This window comes from Macaca mulatta, chromosome 4, assembly GCF_049350105.2.
Source record: "Macaca mulatta isolate MMU2019108-1 chromosome 4, T2T-MMU8v2.0, whole genome shotgun sequence".
Lineage (NCBI taxonomy): Eukaryota > Metazoa > Chordata > Mammalia > Primates > Cercopithecidae > Macaca > Macaca mulatta.
The window spans coordinates 178,196,450-178,213,297 of record NC_133409.1 but is presented as its reverse complement, the minus strand read 5'-3'; the positions used below and the strand labels follow the sequence as shown (position 1 = coordinate 178,213,297).

Here is a 16,848-nt window from a genome sequence, read left to right as displayed (position 1 = left end):
CCAAGAAGGAAAAGTGAGATAAGAGAAAGGCTGCAGCCTTAGTCATGGCCCTCAGACAAACAAACCTTGGTGGTTCAGAGAGGACAGAAAATGGATCAGGCCAATCACCCGGTAGGGCTTGTTATCAGTGTGGTTTGCAAGAACACTTTAAAAAAGATTGTCCAATGAGAAACAAGTCTCCCCCTCACCCATGTCCACTATGCTAAGGCAATCACTGGAAAGCACACTGCCCCAGAGGACAAAGGTTCTCTGGGCCAGAAGCCCACAACCAGATGATCCAACAACAGGACTGTAGGTGCCCCGGGCAAGCGCCAGCTCATGTCATCACCCTCACTGAGCCCCAGGTAAGTTTAACCATTGAGGGCCAGGAAATTGACTTATTCCCGAACACTGGCATGGCTTTCTCAGTGTTAATCTCCTGCACTGGATGGCTGTCCCCAAGGTCTGTTACCATCCGAGGAATACTGGGACTGCCTGTAACCAGGTATTTCTCTCACCTCCTCAGTTGTAATTGGGAGACTTTGCTCTTTTCACATGCCCTTCTTGTTATGCCTGAAAGTCCCAAACCCTTATTAGGGAGGGATGTATTTACCAAAGCTGGAGCTATTATCTATATGAATATGGGGAACAAGTTAACCATTTGTTGTCACTTACTTGAGGAGGGAATCAACCTTGAAGTCTGGGCATTAGAAGGACAATTCAGAAGGGCAAAAACTGCCTGCCCAGTCCAAATCGGGCTAAAAGACCTCACCACTTTTCCTTATCAAAGGCAATGTCCCTTAAGGCCTGAAGCTCATAAAGGATTACGGGATATTGTTAGACATTTAAAAGTTGTAAGGCTTAGTAAGAAAATGTAGCAGTCCCTGCCACACCCCAATTCTAGGGTACAAAAACCAAATGGTCAGTGGGGACTAGTGCAAGATCTTAGGCTCATCAATGAGGCAGTAAATCCTCTATATGCAGCTGTACCCAACCCCTATACCCTGCTCTCTTAAATACCAGAGGAAGCAGAATGGTTCACTGCTCTGGACCTCAAGGATGCCTTCTTCTGTATTCCCCTGCACTCTGACTCCCAGTTTCTCTTTGCCTTTGAGGATCCCACAGACCACACATCCCAACTTACATGGATGGTCTTGCCTCAAGGGTTTAGGGATAGCCCTCATCTGTTTGGTCAGGCACTGGCCCAAGATCTAGGCCACCTCTCAGGTCCAGACACTCTGGCGCTTCCATATGTGGACGATTTACTTTTGGCTACCAGTTCGGAAGCTTCATGCCAGCAGGCTACTCTAAATCTCTTGAATTTTCTAGCTAATCAAGGGTACAAGGTGTCTAAATCGAAGGCCCTGCTCTGCCTACAAGCCAAATATCTAGGCCTAATCTTAGCCAGAGGAACCAGGGCCCTCAGCAAGGAACGAATACAGCCTATACTGGCTTATTCTCACCCTAAGACATGAAAACAGTTGTGGGGGTTCCTTGGGATCACCAGTTTTTGCTGACTATGGATCCCCGGATATAGTGAGATGGGCCAGGTCCCTCTATACTCTAATCAAGGAGACCCAGAGGGCAAATACTCATCTAGTAGAATGGGAACCAGAGGGAGAAACATCTTTCAAAACCTTAAAGCAGGCCCTAATACAAGCTCCAGCCTTAAGCCTTCCCACAGGACAAAACTTCTCTTTATACATCACAGAGACAGCAGGACTAGCTCTTGGAGTCCTTACTCAGGCTCGTGGGACAACCCCACAACCAGTGGCATACCTAAGTAAGGAAACTGATGTAGTAGCAAAAGGCTGGCCTCACTGTTTATGGGTAGTTGTGGCAGTGGCCATCTTAGTATCAGAGGCTATCAAAATAATACAAGGAAAGAATTGTATTACTCATCTGGACTACTCATGATGTAAATGGCATACTAGGTGCCAAAGGAAATTTATAGCTATCAGACAACTGCCTGCTTAGATACCAGGCACTACTCCTTGAGGGACCGATGCTTCAAATATGCATGTGTGCATCCCTCAGCCCTGCTACTTTTCTCCCAGAGGATGGGGAACCAATCGAGCGTGACTGCCAACAAATTGTAGCTCAGACTTATGCCACCTGAGAGGATCTCTTTGAAGTCCCCTTAACTAATCCTGACCTTAATCTATATATACCGATGGAAGTTCATTTGTGGAGAATGGATGTGAAGGGCAGGTTATGCCATAGTTAGTGATGTAACCGGACTTGAAAGAAGCCTCTTCCCCCAGGAACTAGCACCCAGTTAGCAGAACTACTGCTGCTTACCTGAGCCGTAGAACTGGGAAAGGAAAAAAGAATAAATGTGTATACAGACAGCAAGTATGCTTATCTAATCCTGCATGCCCATGCAGTAATATGGAAAGAAAGGGAGTTCCTAACCTCTGGGGGAACCCCCATTAAATACCACAAAGAAATCATGGAGTTATTGCACACAGTGCAAAAACCCAAGGAGGTGGCAGTCTTACACTGCCAAAGCCATCAAAAAGGTGAAGGAGAAAAGGCAGAAGGAAACCTTTGGGCAGATGCTGAGGCCAAAATTGCTGCAAGGTGGAACCTCCCATTAGAAATACCTACAGAAGGACCCTTGGTATGGAACAGCTGTCTCCAAGAGATTAAGCCTCAGTATTCCTCAATCAAAACAGAATGGGGACTTTCGTGGGGGCACAGTTTTCTCCCCTTGGGGTGGTTAACGACAGAAGAGGGAATGGTACTGATACCCGAAGCCAGCCAGTGGAAAATGCTTAAGAACCTCCACCAAACTTTCATATGGGTATTGAGAACAATCATCAAATGGCCAAATCCCTATTTACAGGGCCAAATCTCCTCCGGACCATCCAACAAGTAGTCAAAGCCTGTGAGGTGTGCCAAAGGAATAATCCCCTGGTCCATTGTAAGGCCCCTCTGGGGGAAAAAAAGAATAGGGCACTATCCTGGAGAGGACTGGCAATTAGATGTCACCATATGCCTAAGTCAAGGGGATTTCAATACTTGTTGGTCTGTGTTGATACCTTTACAAATTGGATAGAAGCTTTCCCCTGCAAGATAGAGAAGGCTCAGGAAGTGGTTGAAGTCCTAATTCATGAAATAATTCCTAGATTTGGGCTTCCCGAAAGCTTACAAAGGGAAAATGGTCTGGCTTTTAAAGCCAGTAACTCAGGGAATTTCCAGGGCGCTAGGGATACAATATGACCTTCACTGCTCCTGGAGGCCACAATCCTCAGGGAAGGTCGAGAAGGCAAATGAAACACTCAAGAGGCACTTAAGGAAACTAATACAAGAAACTCATCTCCCATGGCCTACCCTCTTGCCCATGGCCTTGTTGAGAATCCGAAATTTTCCTCACAAAATGGGGCTCAGTCCATATGAAATGCTGTATGGACGACCTTTTCTCACAAATGACCTCTTACTTGATCAGGAAACAGCCAACTTGGCCAAGGATATAACTTCCTTGGCAAAATATCAACAAAACCTTAAAAATCTACCCGAAAGATGTTACAGAGACAAGGAAACAGAGTTGTTCCAACCGGGAGATCTATTGTTGGTCAAGTCCCTCCCCTCTATGGATTCCCTGTGGGAAGGACCATACTCTAATCCTCTCTACCTCCACTGTAGTTTAGACAGCAGGAGTGGAATCTTGGACTCATCACGCCCAAGTTAAACTTTGGACACCCCCTGAAGAACCTGCGGGACTGTCAGCTCAGGAGTCCCAAGATCAGCCAGACCAGCCTCGATACACCTGTGAACCATTGGAGGACTTGCATCTCCTATTTCAGAAGGAAACATCCCAGACTAAAAAGGCTCCTACAGCTGATCCTGAGGAAAAACCCCTTCCTACTTAAAAAAGATAAGTGAAACCCTACATAATCTTTAACACCTCTTTTTGCCCCTTTAATGGAATCCTTTTACTCTTTCATCACATTATTAAGCAGTATATTAACCATACTCTTTGCAGTAGGACTATATACTGTAGCTCCTGCTGGGATGAAAATCCTAATCACATCAACCTTTTATCTATCATCCTTCCTTCTGACAGCAATTACTCCCACCTTCAACTCAGACTGGATAAAACGATCTTATCTTCCAGGGCACCCTCTTTTCCTTCCTACTTACTCTTTGCCTATCTATCCCTCCTGCTTCCTGGGCTACCCCACATAGTCGCCCCTCCCCTTCTCTAGCTCCTAATTACCTCTACAAGACTCTCAACCCACTCTCTGTTAAACCAGTCCAATCCTTCCCTGGCAAATGACTGTCAGCTTTATATCCCTCTATCAGCCACTGCTTACGTTGTCACTCCCATTCCTGCAAAAACTGGGTCTTTACTAACTTAACCTACCACCCCCGTTACGAAGGAAAAGACCCTTTCCAACTTCTAAATATGCAATCATTAGCCAACTTCTCCATCTCTGATAGGACCAAAAATACCCTAACAGGATGCACAATCCAGCTTTTACGCTCTCACATTTCCAACCTCACCTATTACATGAGCAATGAAAAGCCCATACACGGCCCTGTAACCACGAATACCATCTTAACTTTCTAAGCCTCTTTATGCATCCAATGCAACCTGTTATCAGGCCTGCCCCTGGGGCACCTACTATCCTATCAGTGTAATTACACCCTACAACTTCAAGCCCCAAATGATCATAGTAATTTCCAAGTCACCCAAACAGCTCCATTCAGATGGCTTGTCCGCTTCTCAGGGCCCCCCAAAATCTTCACCTCCTCCCTGCTTAACAAATAGTCTGGGTTTTGTAATGGCAAACATACTTCCTGCATGATCATTCACCCCTGGACCCCCTGCAGCAGCGCCCCCACCATTAATGAATGCCTTCTCATCCCCTCTTTCAATTACTCTCTTGAATGGTTCCTAGTAGACATAAAATGTTTTTTTTTTTTTCTCCAGTGGGAAAATAGAACACAGGGAGCCACTCATTTGCTCCCAACACCCCTTTCCAGCTGCTCACTGGAGCTACCTTGGCAAGTACTCTAGGAGTATGGGAAAATGAAAAAAACAAACTCACACACCTTTTTAACATACACAACCAGTTCTGTCTACCCAGCCAAGGCATATTCTTCTTATGTGAAACTTCAACCTATATCTGCCTCCCCATTAACTGGACAGGCACCTGCACCTTAGTCTTCCTAAGTCCCTACATTGACGTTGCCCCAGGAAATGAGACCCTATCAGTGCCCCCTCAAAGCTCAAGTCCCTCGGGGCAGAGCTGTACAACTAACACCCCTACTTTTAGGGTTAGCAATGGCCACTGCTACAGCAACCAGAATAGCCACTTCATTATCCTACTTCTGGATATACTGCTGGCTAGGGTGGCCAGCTTTTATTCCCTTATTGTCCCCTCCCATGTTCCATTTCCGTCCTATCAGATTTACCTACTTCTTTATCTACTTCATTATCCTACTACCATACACTCTCAAAGGATTCCTCAGACAGTTTGCAAGACATAACAAAATCTATACTTACTCTATAATCCCAAATAGATGCTTCGGCAGCAGTGACTCTCCAAAACCACTGAGGCCTAGACCTCCTCACTGCTGAGAAAGGAGGACTTTGCACCTTCTTAGGGGAAGAGTGTTGTTTTTACACTAACCAGTCAGGGATAGTATGTGACGCCACCCAGTGTTTACAGGAAAAGGCTTCTGAAATCAGACAAAGGCTTTCAAACTCTTATACCAACCTCTGGAGTTGGGCGACATGGCTTCTCCCCTTTTTAGGTCCCATGACAGATATCTTGCTATTACTCGCCTTTGGGACCTATATTTTTAACCTCCTTGTCAAATTTGTCTCTTCCAGTATCCAGGCCGTAAAGCTACAGATGGTCTTACAAATGGATCCCCAAATGAGCTCAACTCACAACTTCTACTGAGGACCCCTGGACCAACCCACTGGCCCTTTGGCCTAGAGAGTTCCCCTCTGGGGGATGCTACAACTGCAGGGCCCCTTCTTTGCCCCATCCAGCAGGAAGTAGCTAGAGCGGTCATTGCCCAGTTCCCAACAGCAGTTGAGGTGTCCTGTTTAGAGGGGGGATTGAGAGGTGAGGCCAGCTGGACTTCGTGGGTTGAGTGGAGACTTCGGGAACTTTCCTGCCTTACAAGAGGATTGTAAAATGCACCAATCAGCACTCTGTAAAATGCACCAATCAGCGCTCTGTAAAACGCACCAATCAGCAGGATTCTAAAAGTAGCCAATCACAGGGAGGATAGAAAAAAGGGCAATCCGATAGGACAGAAATGGAACATGGGGAGGGACAATAAGGGAATAAAAGCTGGCCAGCGCAGCCAGCAGTTTCAACCTGCTCAGGTCCCCTTCCATGCTGTGGAAGCTTTGTCTTTTTGCTTTTCACAATAAACCTTGCTACTGCTCACTCTTTGGGTCCGTGCTATCTTTAAGAGCTGTAACACCACGAGCATCCGTGGCTCCATTCTTGAAGTCAGCAAGACCATGAACCCACCAGCAGGAACCAACTCCGGACACATCTCCTTAGTAATATTGTGTCTGGTTGGTCTGCCCATTGTTGAAAGTGGGTTACTGAAGTCCCCTACTATTATTATTTTGCTATTTCTCTCTTCTTGTCCACTAGTATTTGCTTTATACATATAGGTACTCTGATATTGGTTGCATATATACTTAAAATTGTTATGTCCCCTTGATGAATTGAGTTCTTTATTGTTAAATAATGACCTTCTTTGTCTTTCATGAGAGTTTTTGACTTGAGGTCTATTTTATCTGATGTAAGTATAGCTACTCCTGCTCTGTTTTGGTTACCATTTGCATGGAATGTCTTCTTCCATCTCTTCACTTTCAACTTATGTGTCCTTAAAGCTAATAGAGTCTCTTGTAGCCAGCATATAGTTGGATCTTATTTTTATCTATTCAGCCACTCTGTGTCTTTTCATTGGATAATTTAATTCACTTGCATTCAAAGTAATTATTGATAGGTAAGGATTTACTATTGCAATTTTATAAATTGTTTTCTAGTTGTTTTGTACATCCTTTGTTTCTTTTCACTTGTTGTCTACCTCTGTGATTTGGTTATTCTCTGTAGTGCTAAGTTTTTATTCCTTTCTCTTTATCATTTATGTATCTGCTATAGTGTTTCATTTTGTGGTTACCATGAGGCTTACATACAACACCTTATAATAGATTATTTAATACTGATAACAACTTCAGTTGCATACAAAAACACTAGACTTTTACCCTGCACCTCACAATTTATAGTTTCCATGTATAATTTACATCTCTTTAACATTGTATTTACCTTAACTTATTGTACTTATGGTTATTTTTGTCCATTTTGACTTTTATCTTTCATTCTAGACATATGAATGATTAATAAGCCACCATTATGGTATTGGAGTATTCTGAATTTCACTATATATTTACCTTTACTGGTATATTTTTTTACCTTCTTACGTTTTCTTGTTAGTAATTAGTATCCTTTTTTTCCCACTTGAAGAACCTTCTTAAGCATTTCTTGTAAGGCAGGTCTAGTGGTGATGAATCCCCCCATCTTTTGCTTGTCTGGTAAAGACTTTGTTTCTCCTTCATTTCTGAAGGACACTTTCATTGGGTATTATATTATTGGCTGACAGTTTTCTTATTTCAGCACTTTGAATATATCATCTCATTCTTTCTTGAGCTGCAAAGTTTCTGTTAAGTCCATGGACAGTCTAACAATAATTCCTTTATATGTGGCATATTGCTTTTATCTTGCTGCTTTTACAATTCCCTATTTGTCTCTGACTTTTGATAGTTTGACTACAATATGCCTCAATGAGTTCCTTTCTGGGTTAAACCTGTGTAGGAACCTTTAGCTTCGTGGATCTGGATGTCCATATCTTTCCCAAGACTTGGGAAGTTTTCAGTGATTATTTCATTAAATAAGCTTCATGTCCTTTACTGTATCTTTTCTTCTTCTGAAACTCTCATAGTGTGATTGTTTGTTTGCTTAATGGTTTCCCTTGAGTCCCACAGGCCTTCTTCACTCTTTTTTATTAGTTTTTTTTTTCTTTTTCTTTCTCTCTCTCTGTTTTTTTTTTTCTTTTTTACCTCTGAAGGAGTAGATTCAAAAGATCTGTCTTCAATTTAACAGATTCTTCTGCTTGATCTAGTCTGCTGTTGAAGCTCTCTGTTGTATTTTTTGTTTTATGCATCTGATTATTCAGTGTCAGGATTTCTATTTAGTTCTTTTTTATATTTATCTCCTTGTTGAATTTCTCATTCAGATCATGAATTGTTTTCTTGATTTTGTTGAATTGTCTATCTGTGTTCTATTATATCTCACTGAGTTTCCTTAAGATCATTATTTTGAATTTCTTTTTGAGCATTTCATAAATCTTGTCTTTAGGGCCAGTTACTGGAGAACTATTGTATTCCTTTCGTGGTAACATGTTTCATTATTTTGTTTTGTTCTTACTTCTGTGTCCTTGTATCAATGTCTGAACACCTGATGGAACAATGACCTCATTCAAACTTTACAGAATGGCTTTTATAGAGAGAGTTTACTTGCAGATGTGTCAGGGTAGTACCAGTTGGAAAGGGTTTGGTGCTCTGAATTCAGGTGGACCCAGTGAAATAGCCTTCCTACAACCATTTCAGCTGTGATCAACATCAATGACTGCGAGTGCCTCATTGGCCTAAGCTACAGGAGTTTGTGGCAGTGGCAGCAGCAGCTCGTGATGTTATATTGTTTAGTGACAAGGGACTTGGGAGTCTTCCTGTTCTCATTTTCTTTACAATGGAGAGTCATAGCTCAGGAAACTCCTCTTGGCAATGGGTCTGATATGGTTTATAAGCAGCCACAGTGACACTGGGTTTCAGGGTGCAAGTGATCAGAGTAGTGTGGAGCCAGGGTCCTGGGCTTAGAGTCTTGAAAGCCTTCTGTGGTCCCTGGGACTTGGGGCACAGGTTCACTTTCAGGGGCATAGGTAGATGCAGATTGCCCACAAAGCCAAAGCATGTGACCCTGAAGGACACCCCAACAGCTTGGGTCCACAGGGATGGGTTTTAGTTGTGACTCTGACCCTGGGAGACAGAGCATAGCACTGGGCTGGCCCTAGGGAACGGGTTTTGGGCCCTCAGGTACAGGGCACAGCTGCAGTTTGGGACCCAGAGCCCAGTAGGGCACAGTGGCAACTTACGCCCTGGAGGATGAAGCACCATGAAGTAGTGACTCTAAATCTGGCTGTGGTAGGGCACAGCAGTATCCCAAGCTCTCTGAGGCCGGATGTAGTGGCAGGAAGGACCCAGAAATGGTGAAGCACAGCTGTGACTGGAGCTTCAGAGGGCAGAAAGTACAGTGATGACTCCGCTCCCCAGACAGTGTGTTTTGGCGGCTCATACTCTGGAGGGCTAGCTCGGTTTTAAGGAAACAGGGTGTTACAGTTGTTTGGTTTGGAATACCAGGATCTCACCTCAGCCAATGCTTTGTTTCCCTAGGACATGAGGTGCCACATCAGCTCAGCCCTGGGAGGCCTGGATGCTCAGCTCAGGTAAGGCATCGATTCCCCATGAAGTAGGGTTCCTCTTCAGTTCAGGCTCTGGGGCCATTACTGCTTTGGATGGCCAAGGCACCATTTCCATGGAGGCAGGACACCACTACAACAACAGCCCCAGGGATTATGAATGCTCTGTATAGCCAAGGCACCATTTTTCCGGGAGACAGGGCACTAAGTCAACTCAGGTCCTGAGGGACAAGGTGCAGTAGTGACTAGTAGGGGTATACGGAGTGGCTCCGTGTCAGCTGGCCCCACAAAATAGGGTGTAGCAGCAGCTTGGCTCAGTGATGGTGGGTCACTAGATGTGGGTGGTGTACTGGCAATAAAGCCTCAGGGATGAAAGGGTGCTGTGGAGCCACTCACTTCCTAGAGCAGGCCAGACTCCAGCAGGGGTTCCAGTTCCAGGATGGCACAGTGCGGTAATAGCATGGGCCGTAGTGGACAGGGCACAATGAGGCTCTTTCAGTGGGAAGAGTACAGCTGTGTGGACTCCAGGCAGCTCCTTCAACTGGGCTTAATACCTCTGAGGATATAGGAATCCCCATTGTGAGGACTGTAGGAGTCCAACGTGGTATTAAGGGCTTCTTGGGTCCTCCTGCATACCCCTTCCCCAGTGGGAGAAGTCCCCCTTTATTCAAGCTGATCCTGACTAGAGAATGTGGCAGCAAACGTGAGGTGTTTCTTTCCCTTCTCTATGTGGCCATCCTTGGTTTCTGTGCTCTACAGGACTTTTGCTACTCCTCTGATGTACTCCAGCACTCTCCTTTAGTTATTTTCATCAAAATGTAGTTCTTTATACATTGTTGTGGTCTTTGTGGGGAAGAGGAGCACTAGGGGCTTCTAGTCAGCCATCTTGCTGGCATTCTCTCTTCATTTGTTTCTGATATTAATATTGTATCTTCTCTCTCTCTGTTTTTATTTCTTATTTAGTCTGGCTAGTGGTTCATCAATTTTATTGATCTTTTTAAAGAATCAGCTTTTGGTTTTAGTGATTTCATCTATTATTTTCAATTTCCTTGATTTCTGCTTCACTTTTTATTATTATTTTCTTCTTATTTGCATTTAATTTGCTTATCTTTCCTAGATTCCTAAGGCGGAAACTTAGATTATTGATTTTAGATTTTCATTTTTTATATTGTGATAGTTTTTGTTAATTAATTTATTATATATATTTTTTTCTTTTTCAATAGGTTATTGGGGTACAGGTGGTGTTTGGTCACATGAGTAAGTTATTTAGTGGTGATTTGTGAGACTTTGGTGCACCCATCACCTGAGCAGTACACACTGCACCCTATTTGTAGCCCTTGCCCCCCTCCCACCCTTCCCCCAACAAAGTCCATAGTATCATTCAGATGCCTTTGTGTCCTCATAGCTTAGCTCCCATGTATCAATGACAACATATGATGTTTGGTTTTCCATTCCTGAGTTACTTCACTTAGAATTGCTTAGAGTTGCTTCACTTCCATCTCATCCAGGTTGCTGTGAACGCCATTAATGCATTCCTTTTTATGGCTGAGTAGTATTCACAGTATCTTTATCTACTTCGTGATTGATGGGCATTTGGGTTCGTTCCATATTTTTGCAATTGCAAATTGTGCTGCTGTAAACATGCATGTGCAACTATCTTGTTTGTGTAATGACTTCTTTTCCTCTAGATAGATACCTAGTAGTGGGATTGCTGGATCAAACAGTAGATGTCTTTTAGTTCTTTAAGGATTCTCCACACTGCTTTTCTTAGTGGCTGTACTAGTTTACATTCCCACCAACAGTGTAAAAGTGTTCCTTTTTCACCACATTGACACCAACATCTATTATTTTTTGACTATGGCCATTCTTGCGGGAGTAATGTGGTGTCACATTGTGGTTTTGATTTGCATTTCCCTGGTAAATAGTGATATTGAGCATTTTTCCGCATGCTTGTTGGCCATTTGTATATCTACTTTTGAGAATTGTCTATTCATGTCCTTAGCCCACTTTTTCATGGAATTGTTTGGTTTTTTTTTCTTGCTGATTTGTTTGAGTTCATTGTAGATTCTGGGTATTAGTCCTTTGTCTAGATTGCAAAGATTTTTCTCTGCCTCTGTGTGTTGTCTGTTTACTCTGCTAATTGTTTCCGTTGCTATGCAGAAGCTTTTTCGTTTAATTAATTTCCATCTATCTATCTTTGTTTTTGTTGTATATACTTTTGGATTCTTGGTCATGAAGTCTTTGCCTAAGCCAGTGTCTAGAAGAGTTTTTCCAATGTTGTTTTCTAAAATTTTTACGGTTTCAGGTCTTAGTTTTAAGTTTTTGATTCATCTTGAGTTAATTTTTATATAAGGTGGGAGATGAGGATCCAGTTTCATTCTCCTACATGTGGCTAGCCAATTGTCCTACCACCAATTGTTAAATAGGGTGTCCTTTCCCCATTTTATGTTCTTGTTTGCATTATCGAAGATCAGTTAGCTGTAAGTATTTGGCTTTATTTCTGGGTTCTCTATTCTATTCCATTGGTCTATGTGCCTATTTTTATACCAGTACCATGCTGTTTTGGTGACTATCGCCTTATAGTATAGCTTGAAATCGGGTAAGGTGATGCCTCCAGATTCAATCTTCTTGCCTAGTCTTGCTTTAGCTATGTGGACTCTTTTTTGGTTCCATGTGAATTTTAGGATTGCTTTTTCTAGTTCTGTGAAGAATGATGGTGGTATTTTGATGGGAATTGCATTGAATTTGTAGATTCTTTCAGCAGTATGGTAATTTTCACAATATTGATTCTGCCCATCCATAAGCATGGGATGTGTTTCCATTTAATTGTGTCATGTGTTATTTCTTTCAGCAGTGTTTTGTAGTTTTACTTGTAGGGGATTTCCTTGGTTAGGTATACTCCTATGTATTTTGTTTTATATTTTATTTTATTTTATTTTATTTTATTTTGCAGCTGTTGTAAAAGGGATTGAGTTATTGGTTTGATTCTCAGCTTAATCGCTGTTGGTGTATAGCAGAGCTACTGATTTGTGTACATTAATTTTGTATCCTGAAACTTTACAGAATTCACTTACCACTTCTAGGAGATTTTGGGAGGAGTTTTTAGGGTTTTCTATGTGTACATTCATATCAACAGCAAACAGCGACAACTTGAATGCCTCTTTACTGATTTGAATATCCCTTATTTCTTTCTCTTTTCTGATTGCTCTGGCTAGGACTCCCAGTACTGTGTTGAAGTGGTGAAAAGTGGGCATCCTTGTGGTGGTGAAAGTGGGCATCCTTGTTTCAGTTCTTAGGAGGAATGCTTTCAATTTTTCCCCATTCAGAGTAATGTTGGCTGTGGGTTTGTCATAGATGGCTTTATATCCCTTCCATGCCAATTTTGCTGATGGTTTTATTCATAAAGGGATGCCGGATTTTGTCAAATGCTTTTTCTGCATTTATTGAGATGATCATGTAATTTTTTGGTTTTAATTCTGTTTATGTGGTGTATCACATTTATTGACTTTTGTATGTTAAACTATCCCTGCATCCCTGGTATGAAACGCACTTAATCATGGTAGATTATCTTTTTGATATGCTGTTGGATTAAGTTTGCTATTATTTTTTTGAGGATTTTTGCATGTATGTTCACCAAGGATATTGGTCTGTCATTTTCTTGTTTTGTTATGTCCTTCTCTGGTTTGGGCATTAGGATGACACTGGCTTCATGGAATGATTTAGGGAGGATTCCCTCTTTCTCTGTGTTTTGGAATATTGTCAACAGGATTCGTACCAATTCTTCTTTGAATTGAATGTCTGATAGAATTCAGCTGTCATTCTGTCTGACCTTGAACTCTTTTTTGTTGGCAATTATTTAATTACCATTTCAATTTCACTGCTTGTTACTGGTCTGTTCAGAGTTTCTATATCTTCCTGGTTTCATCTAGAAGAGTTGCATATTTCCAGGAATTTATTCATCTCCTCTAGGTTTTCTAGTTTTTGTGTGTAAGTGTGTTCATAGTAGCTAATCTTTGGTATTTCTGTGATTTCAGTTGTGATATCTCCTGTTTTGTTTCTCATTGAGCTTATTTAGATCTTCCCTCTTCTTTTCTTGGTTAATTTTGCTAATCATCTATCAATTTTATTTATATTTTCAGAGAACCAGCTTTTTGTTTCATTTGTCATCTTTTGTATTTTTTTCTTTCAATTTCATTTAGATCTGCTCTGATTTTCATTATTTCCTTTCTTTTGCTGGGTTTGGGTTTGAATGGTTCTTGTTTTTGTTTTTCCAGTTCTGTGAAGTGCGACCTTAGATTGTCTGTCTGTGCTCTTTCAGACGTTTCGATGTCAGGCTGTGAACTTTCCTCTTAGCACTGCTTTTGCTGTATCCTAGAGATTTTGATAGATGGTGTCATTATTATCATTCAGTTCGAAGAATTTTTAAATTTCTATCTTGAGTTCATCAATGGTCATTCAGGAACAGGTCGTTTTACTTCCATGTATTTGCATAGTTTTGAGGATTTCTTTAGAGTTGATTTCCCACTTTATTCTACTATAGTCTGAGATAGTAGTTGATACAATTTTGATTTTCATAAATTTACTGAGATTTGTTTTGTGGCCTATCATATGGTCTCCCTTAAAGAATGTTCCATGCACTGATGAATAGAATGTATATTCTGCAGTTGTTGGGAAGAATGTTCTGTAAATATGTTAAGTCCATTTGTTGTAGGGTATAGTTTAAGCCCATTGTTTCTTTGTTGACTTTCTGTCTTTATGACCTGTCTAGTGCTGTCAGCAGAGTATTAAAGTCCTCTACTATTATTGTGTTGCCATCTGTCTCATTTCTTAGGTCTATTAGTAATCGTTTTATAAATTTGGGAGCTTCAGTGTTAGGTACATATGTACTTAGGATTGTAATATTTTCCTGTTCGACTAGTCCTTTTATCATTTTATCATTATATAATGTTTCTCTTTGTCATTTTTAACTGCTGTTGCTTTAAAAGCTTGTTTTGTCTGATGTAAGAATAGCTACTCCTAGCCGGGTGTGGTGACTCAAGCCTGTAATCCCAGCATTTTGGGAGGCCAAGGTGGGCAGATCATGAGGTCAGGAGATTGAGACCATCCTGGCCAACATGGTGAAACCCGATCTCTACTAAATACAAAAAATTAGCCAGGCATGGTGGTGCATGCCTTTATTCCCAGCTACTTGGGAGGCTGAGGCAGGGGAATCGCTTGAACCCAGGAGGTTGCAGTGAGCCGAGATTGTGCAAGTGCACTCCAGCCTGAGTGAGCTACTCCTGCTCACTTTTGGTGCCCATTTGGATGGAATATCTTTTCCCACCCCTTTACCTTAACTTTATGTGAGTCCTTATGTGTTAGGTGAGTCTCCTGAAGGCAACAGAAACTTGGTTGGTGAATTCTTATCCATTCTGCCGTTCTGTATCTTTTAATGGAGCATTTAGGCCATTTACATTCAATTAGTATTGAGATGTTGGGTAGTATTCCATCCATTGTGCTATTTGTTACCTGAATACCTTGTGTTTCTTTTCATTGTGTTATTGTTACATAGGTCCCCTGAGATTTGTGCTTTAAGGATGTTCTATTTTGGTGTATTTCGAGGATTTGTTTCAAGACTTAGAGCTCCTTTTAACAGTTCTTACAGTGCTGGCTTGGTAGTGGCAAATTCTCTCAACATTTGTTTGTCTGGAAAAAAACTGTATCTTTCCTTCATTTTTGACACTTAGTTTCACTGGATACAAAATTCTTAGCTGGCAATTGTTTTGTTTAAGGATGCTAAAAATGGAACGCCAATCCCTTCTAACTTGTGAGGTTCCTGCTGAGAAATCTGCTGTTAATCTGATAGGTTTTCCCTTATAGGTTACCTGGTACTTTTGCCTCATGGCGCTTAAGATTATTTCTTTTGTCTTGACTTTTCATGACCTGATGACTATGTGTCTAGGCGATGATCTTTTTGTGATGAATTTCCCAGGTGTTCTTTTAGCTTCTTGTATTTGGATGTCCAGATGTCTAGCAAGGCTGGGGAAGTTTTCCTTGATTATTCCCTCAAATAAGTTTTCCAAACTTTTAGATTTCTCTTCTTCCCCAGGAACACCAATTATTTATAGGTTGGGACATTTAACATAGTCCCAAACTTCTTTGAGGCTGTGTTCATTTTTTTTTTTATTCTTTTTTCTTTGTCTTTGATGGCTTAGGTTAAATTAAAAGCCTTGTCTTTGAGCTCTGAAGTTCTTTCTTCTGCTTGATTCTGTTGCTGAGGCTTTCCAATGCATTTTGCATTTCTCTAAGTGTATCCTTGATTTCCAAAAATCGTGATTTTTCTTTATTTATGCTCTCTATTTCATTGAAGATTTTTCCTTTCATATCCAGTATCATGTTTTTGACTTAAGATGGACTTCACATTTCTCTGGTGCCTCCTTGATTAGCTTAATAATGGACCTTCTGAATTCTTTTCTGGCAATTCAGAAATTTCGTCCTGGTTTGGATCCATTGCTGGTGAGCTGGCTTGATTTTTGGGGGTGTTAAAGAACCTTGTTTTATTACCAGAATTGTTCTTCTGGTTCCTCCTCATTTAGGTAAACTATGTCAGAGGGAAGATCTGGGACTCAAGGGTTGCTGTTCAGATTCTTTCATTCCATAGGGTACTCCCTTGATCTGGTGTTCTCCTTCTTCCCCTAGGAATGGGGCTTCCTGAGAGCCAAACTGCAATGATTGTTTTTGTTCTTCTGGATCTAACCACCCAGTGGGCTCTGGGCCGGTACTGCGGAGTGTCTGCAAAGAGTCCTCTGATGTGATCTGTTTTCAGGTCTTTCAGCCGTGGGTACCAGCACCTGTTGCAGTGGAGGTAGCAGTGGGGTAAATGGACTCTGTGAGGGTTCTTGGTTGTGTGTTTGTTTACTGCACTGGTTTTGTGTTGGTTGATCTCCAGCCAAGAAGTGGCGCATTCAAGAGTGCATCAGCTGCGGTACTATAGGGAGGTTGCAAACTTGTCCTAGGGATGCCTGGTTAAGTATTCAGGTTTCTTGGGTTGTGGGCAGGGCCATAGCCCTCCCAAGAGGTTATATCCTTTGTCTTCAGCAAACCAAGGTGGGTAAAGAAAGACCATCAGGTGGGGGCAGGGATAGATGTTTCCGAGCTCAGCCTCCCTGTGGGTGGGGCTTGCTATGGCTGCTTTTGGGGTTAGGGGTGTGGTTCAAAGGCCACTGAGAACTCGCCCCAGACCATGAGCCTAAGAAAGCAAACAGACTCACAGTTCCTTCGTAGAGTCTGTGAATTCTTTCGGTTTTCCTGGTTTGTTCCTGTGGTAGTTCTTGGAGCAAAAGTTCATGATGTGAGTCTCCACTTGCTGTTCTG

At 41.9% G+C, this 16,848-nt stretch overlaps 1 long non-coding RNA gene across 9 annotated transcripts in view; it reads left to right on the top strand.

The window, feature by feature from the left end:
• The window catches only part of LOC106997781 (uncharacterized), a 47,178-nt gene that overhangs the window by 13,353 nt on the left and 16,977 nt on the right, over nucleotides 1-16,848 (top strand). For 8 of the 9 annotated variants that reach the window (XR_013416838.1, XR_013416841.1, XR_003729158.2 and 5 more), the window contains one exon: nucleotides 3,628-9,522. This is a non-coding gene — a long non-coding RNA (uncharacterized LOC106997781). Of the gene's footprint in view, nucleotides 1-3,627; nucleotides 9,523-16,173; nucleotides 16,844-16,848 lie in introns of those variants that run through there. The other variant, XR_013416844.1, reaches the window with a different exon arrangement.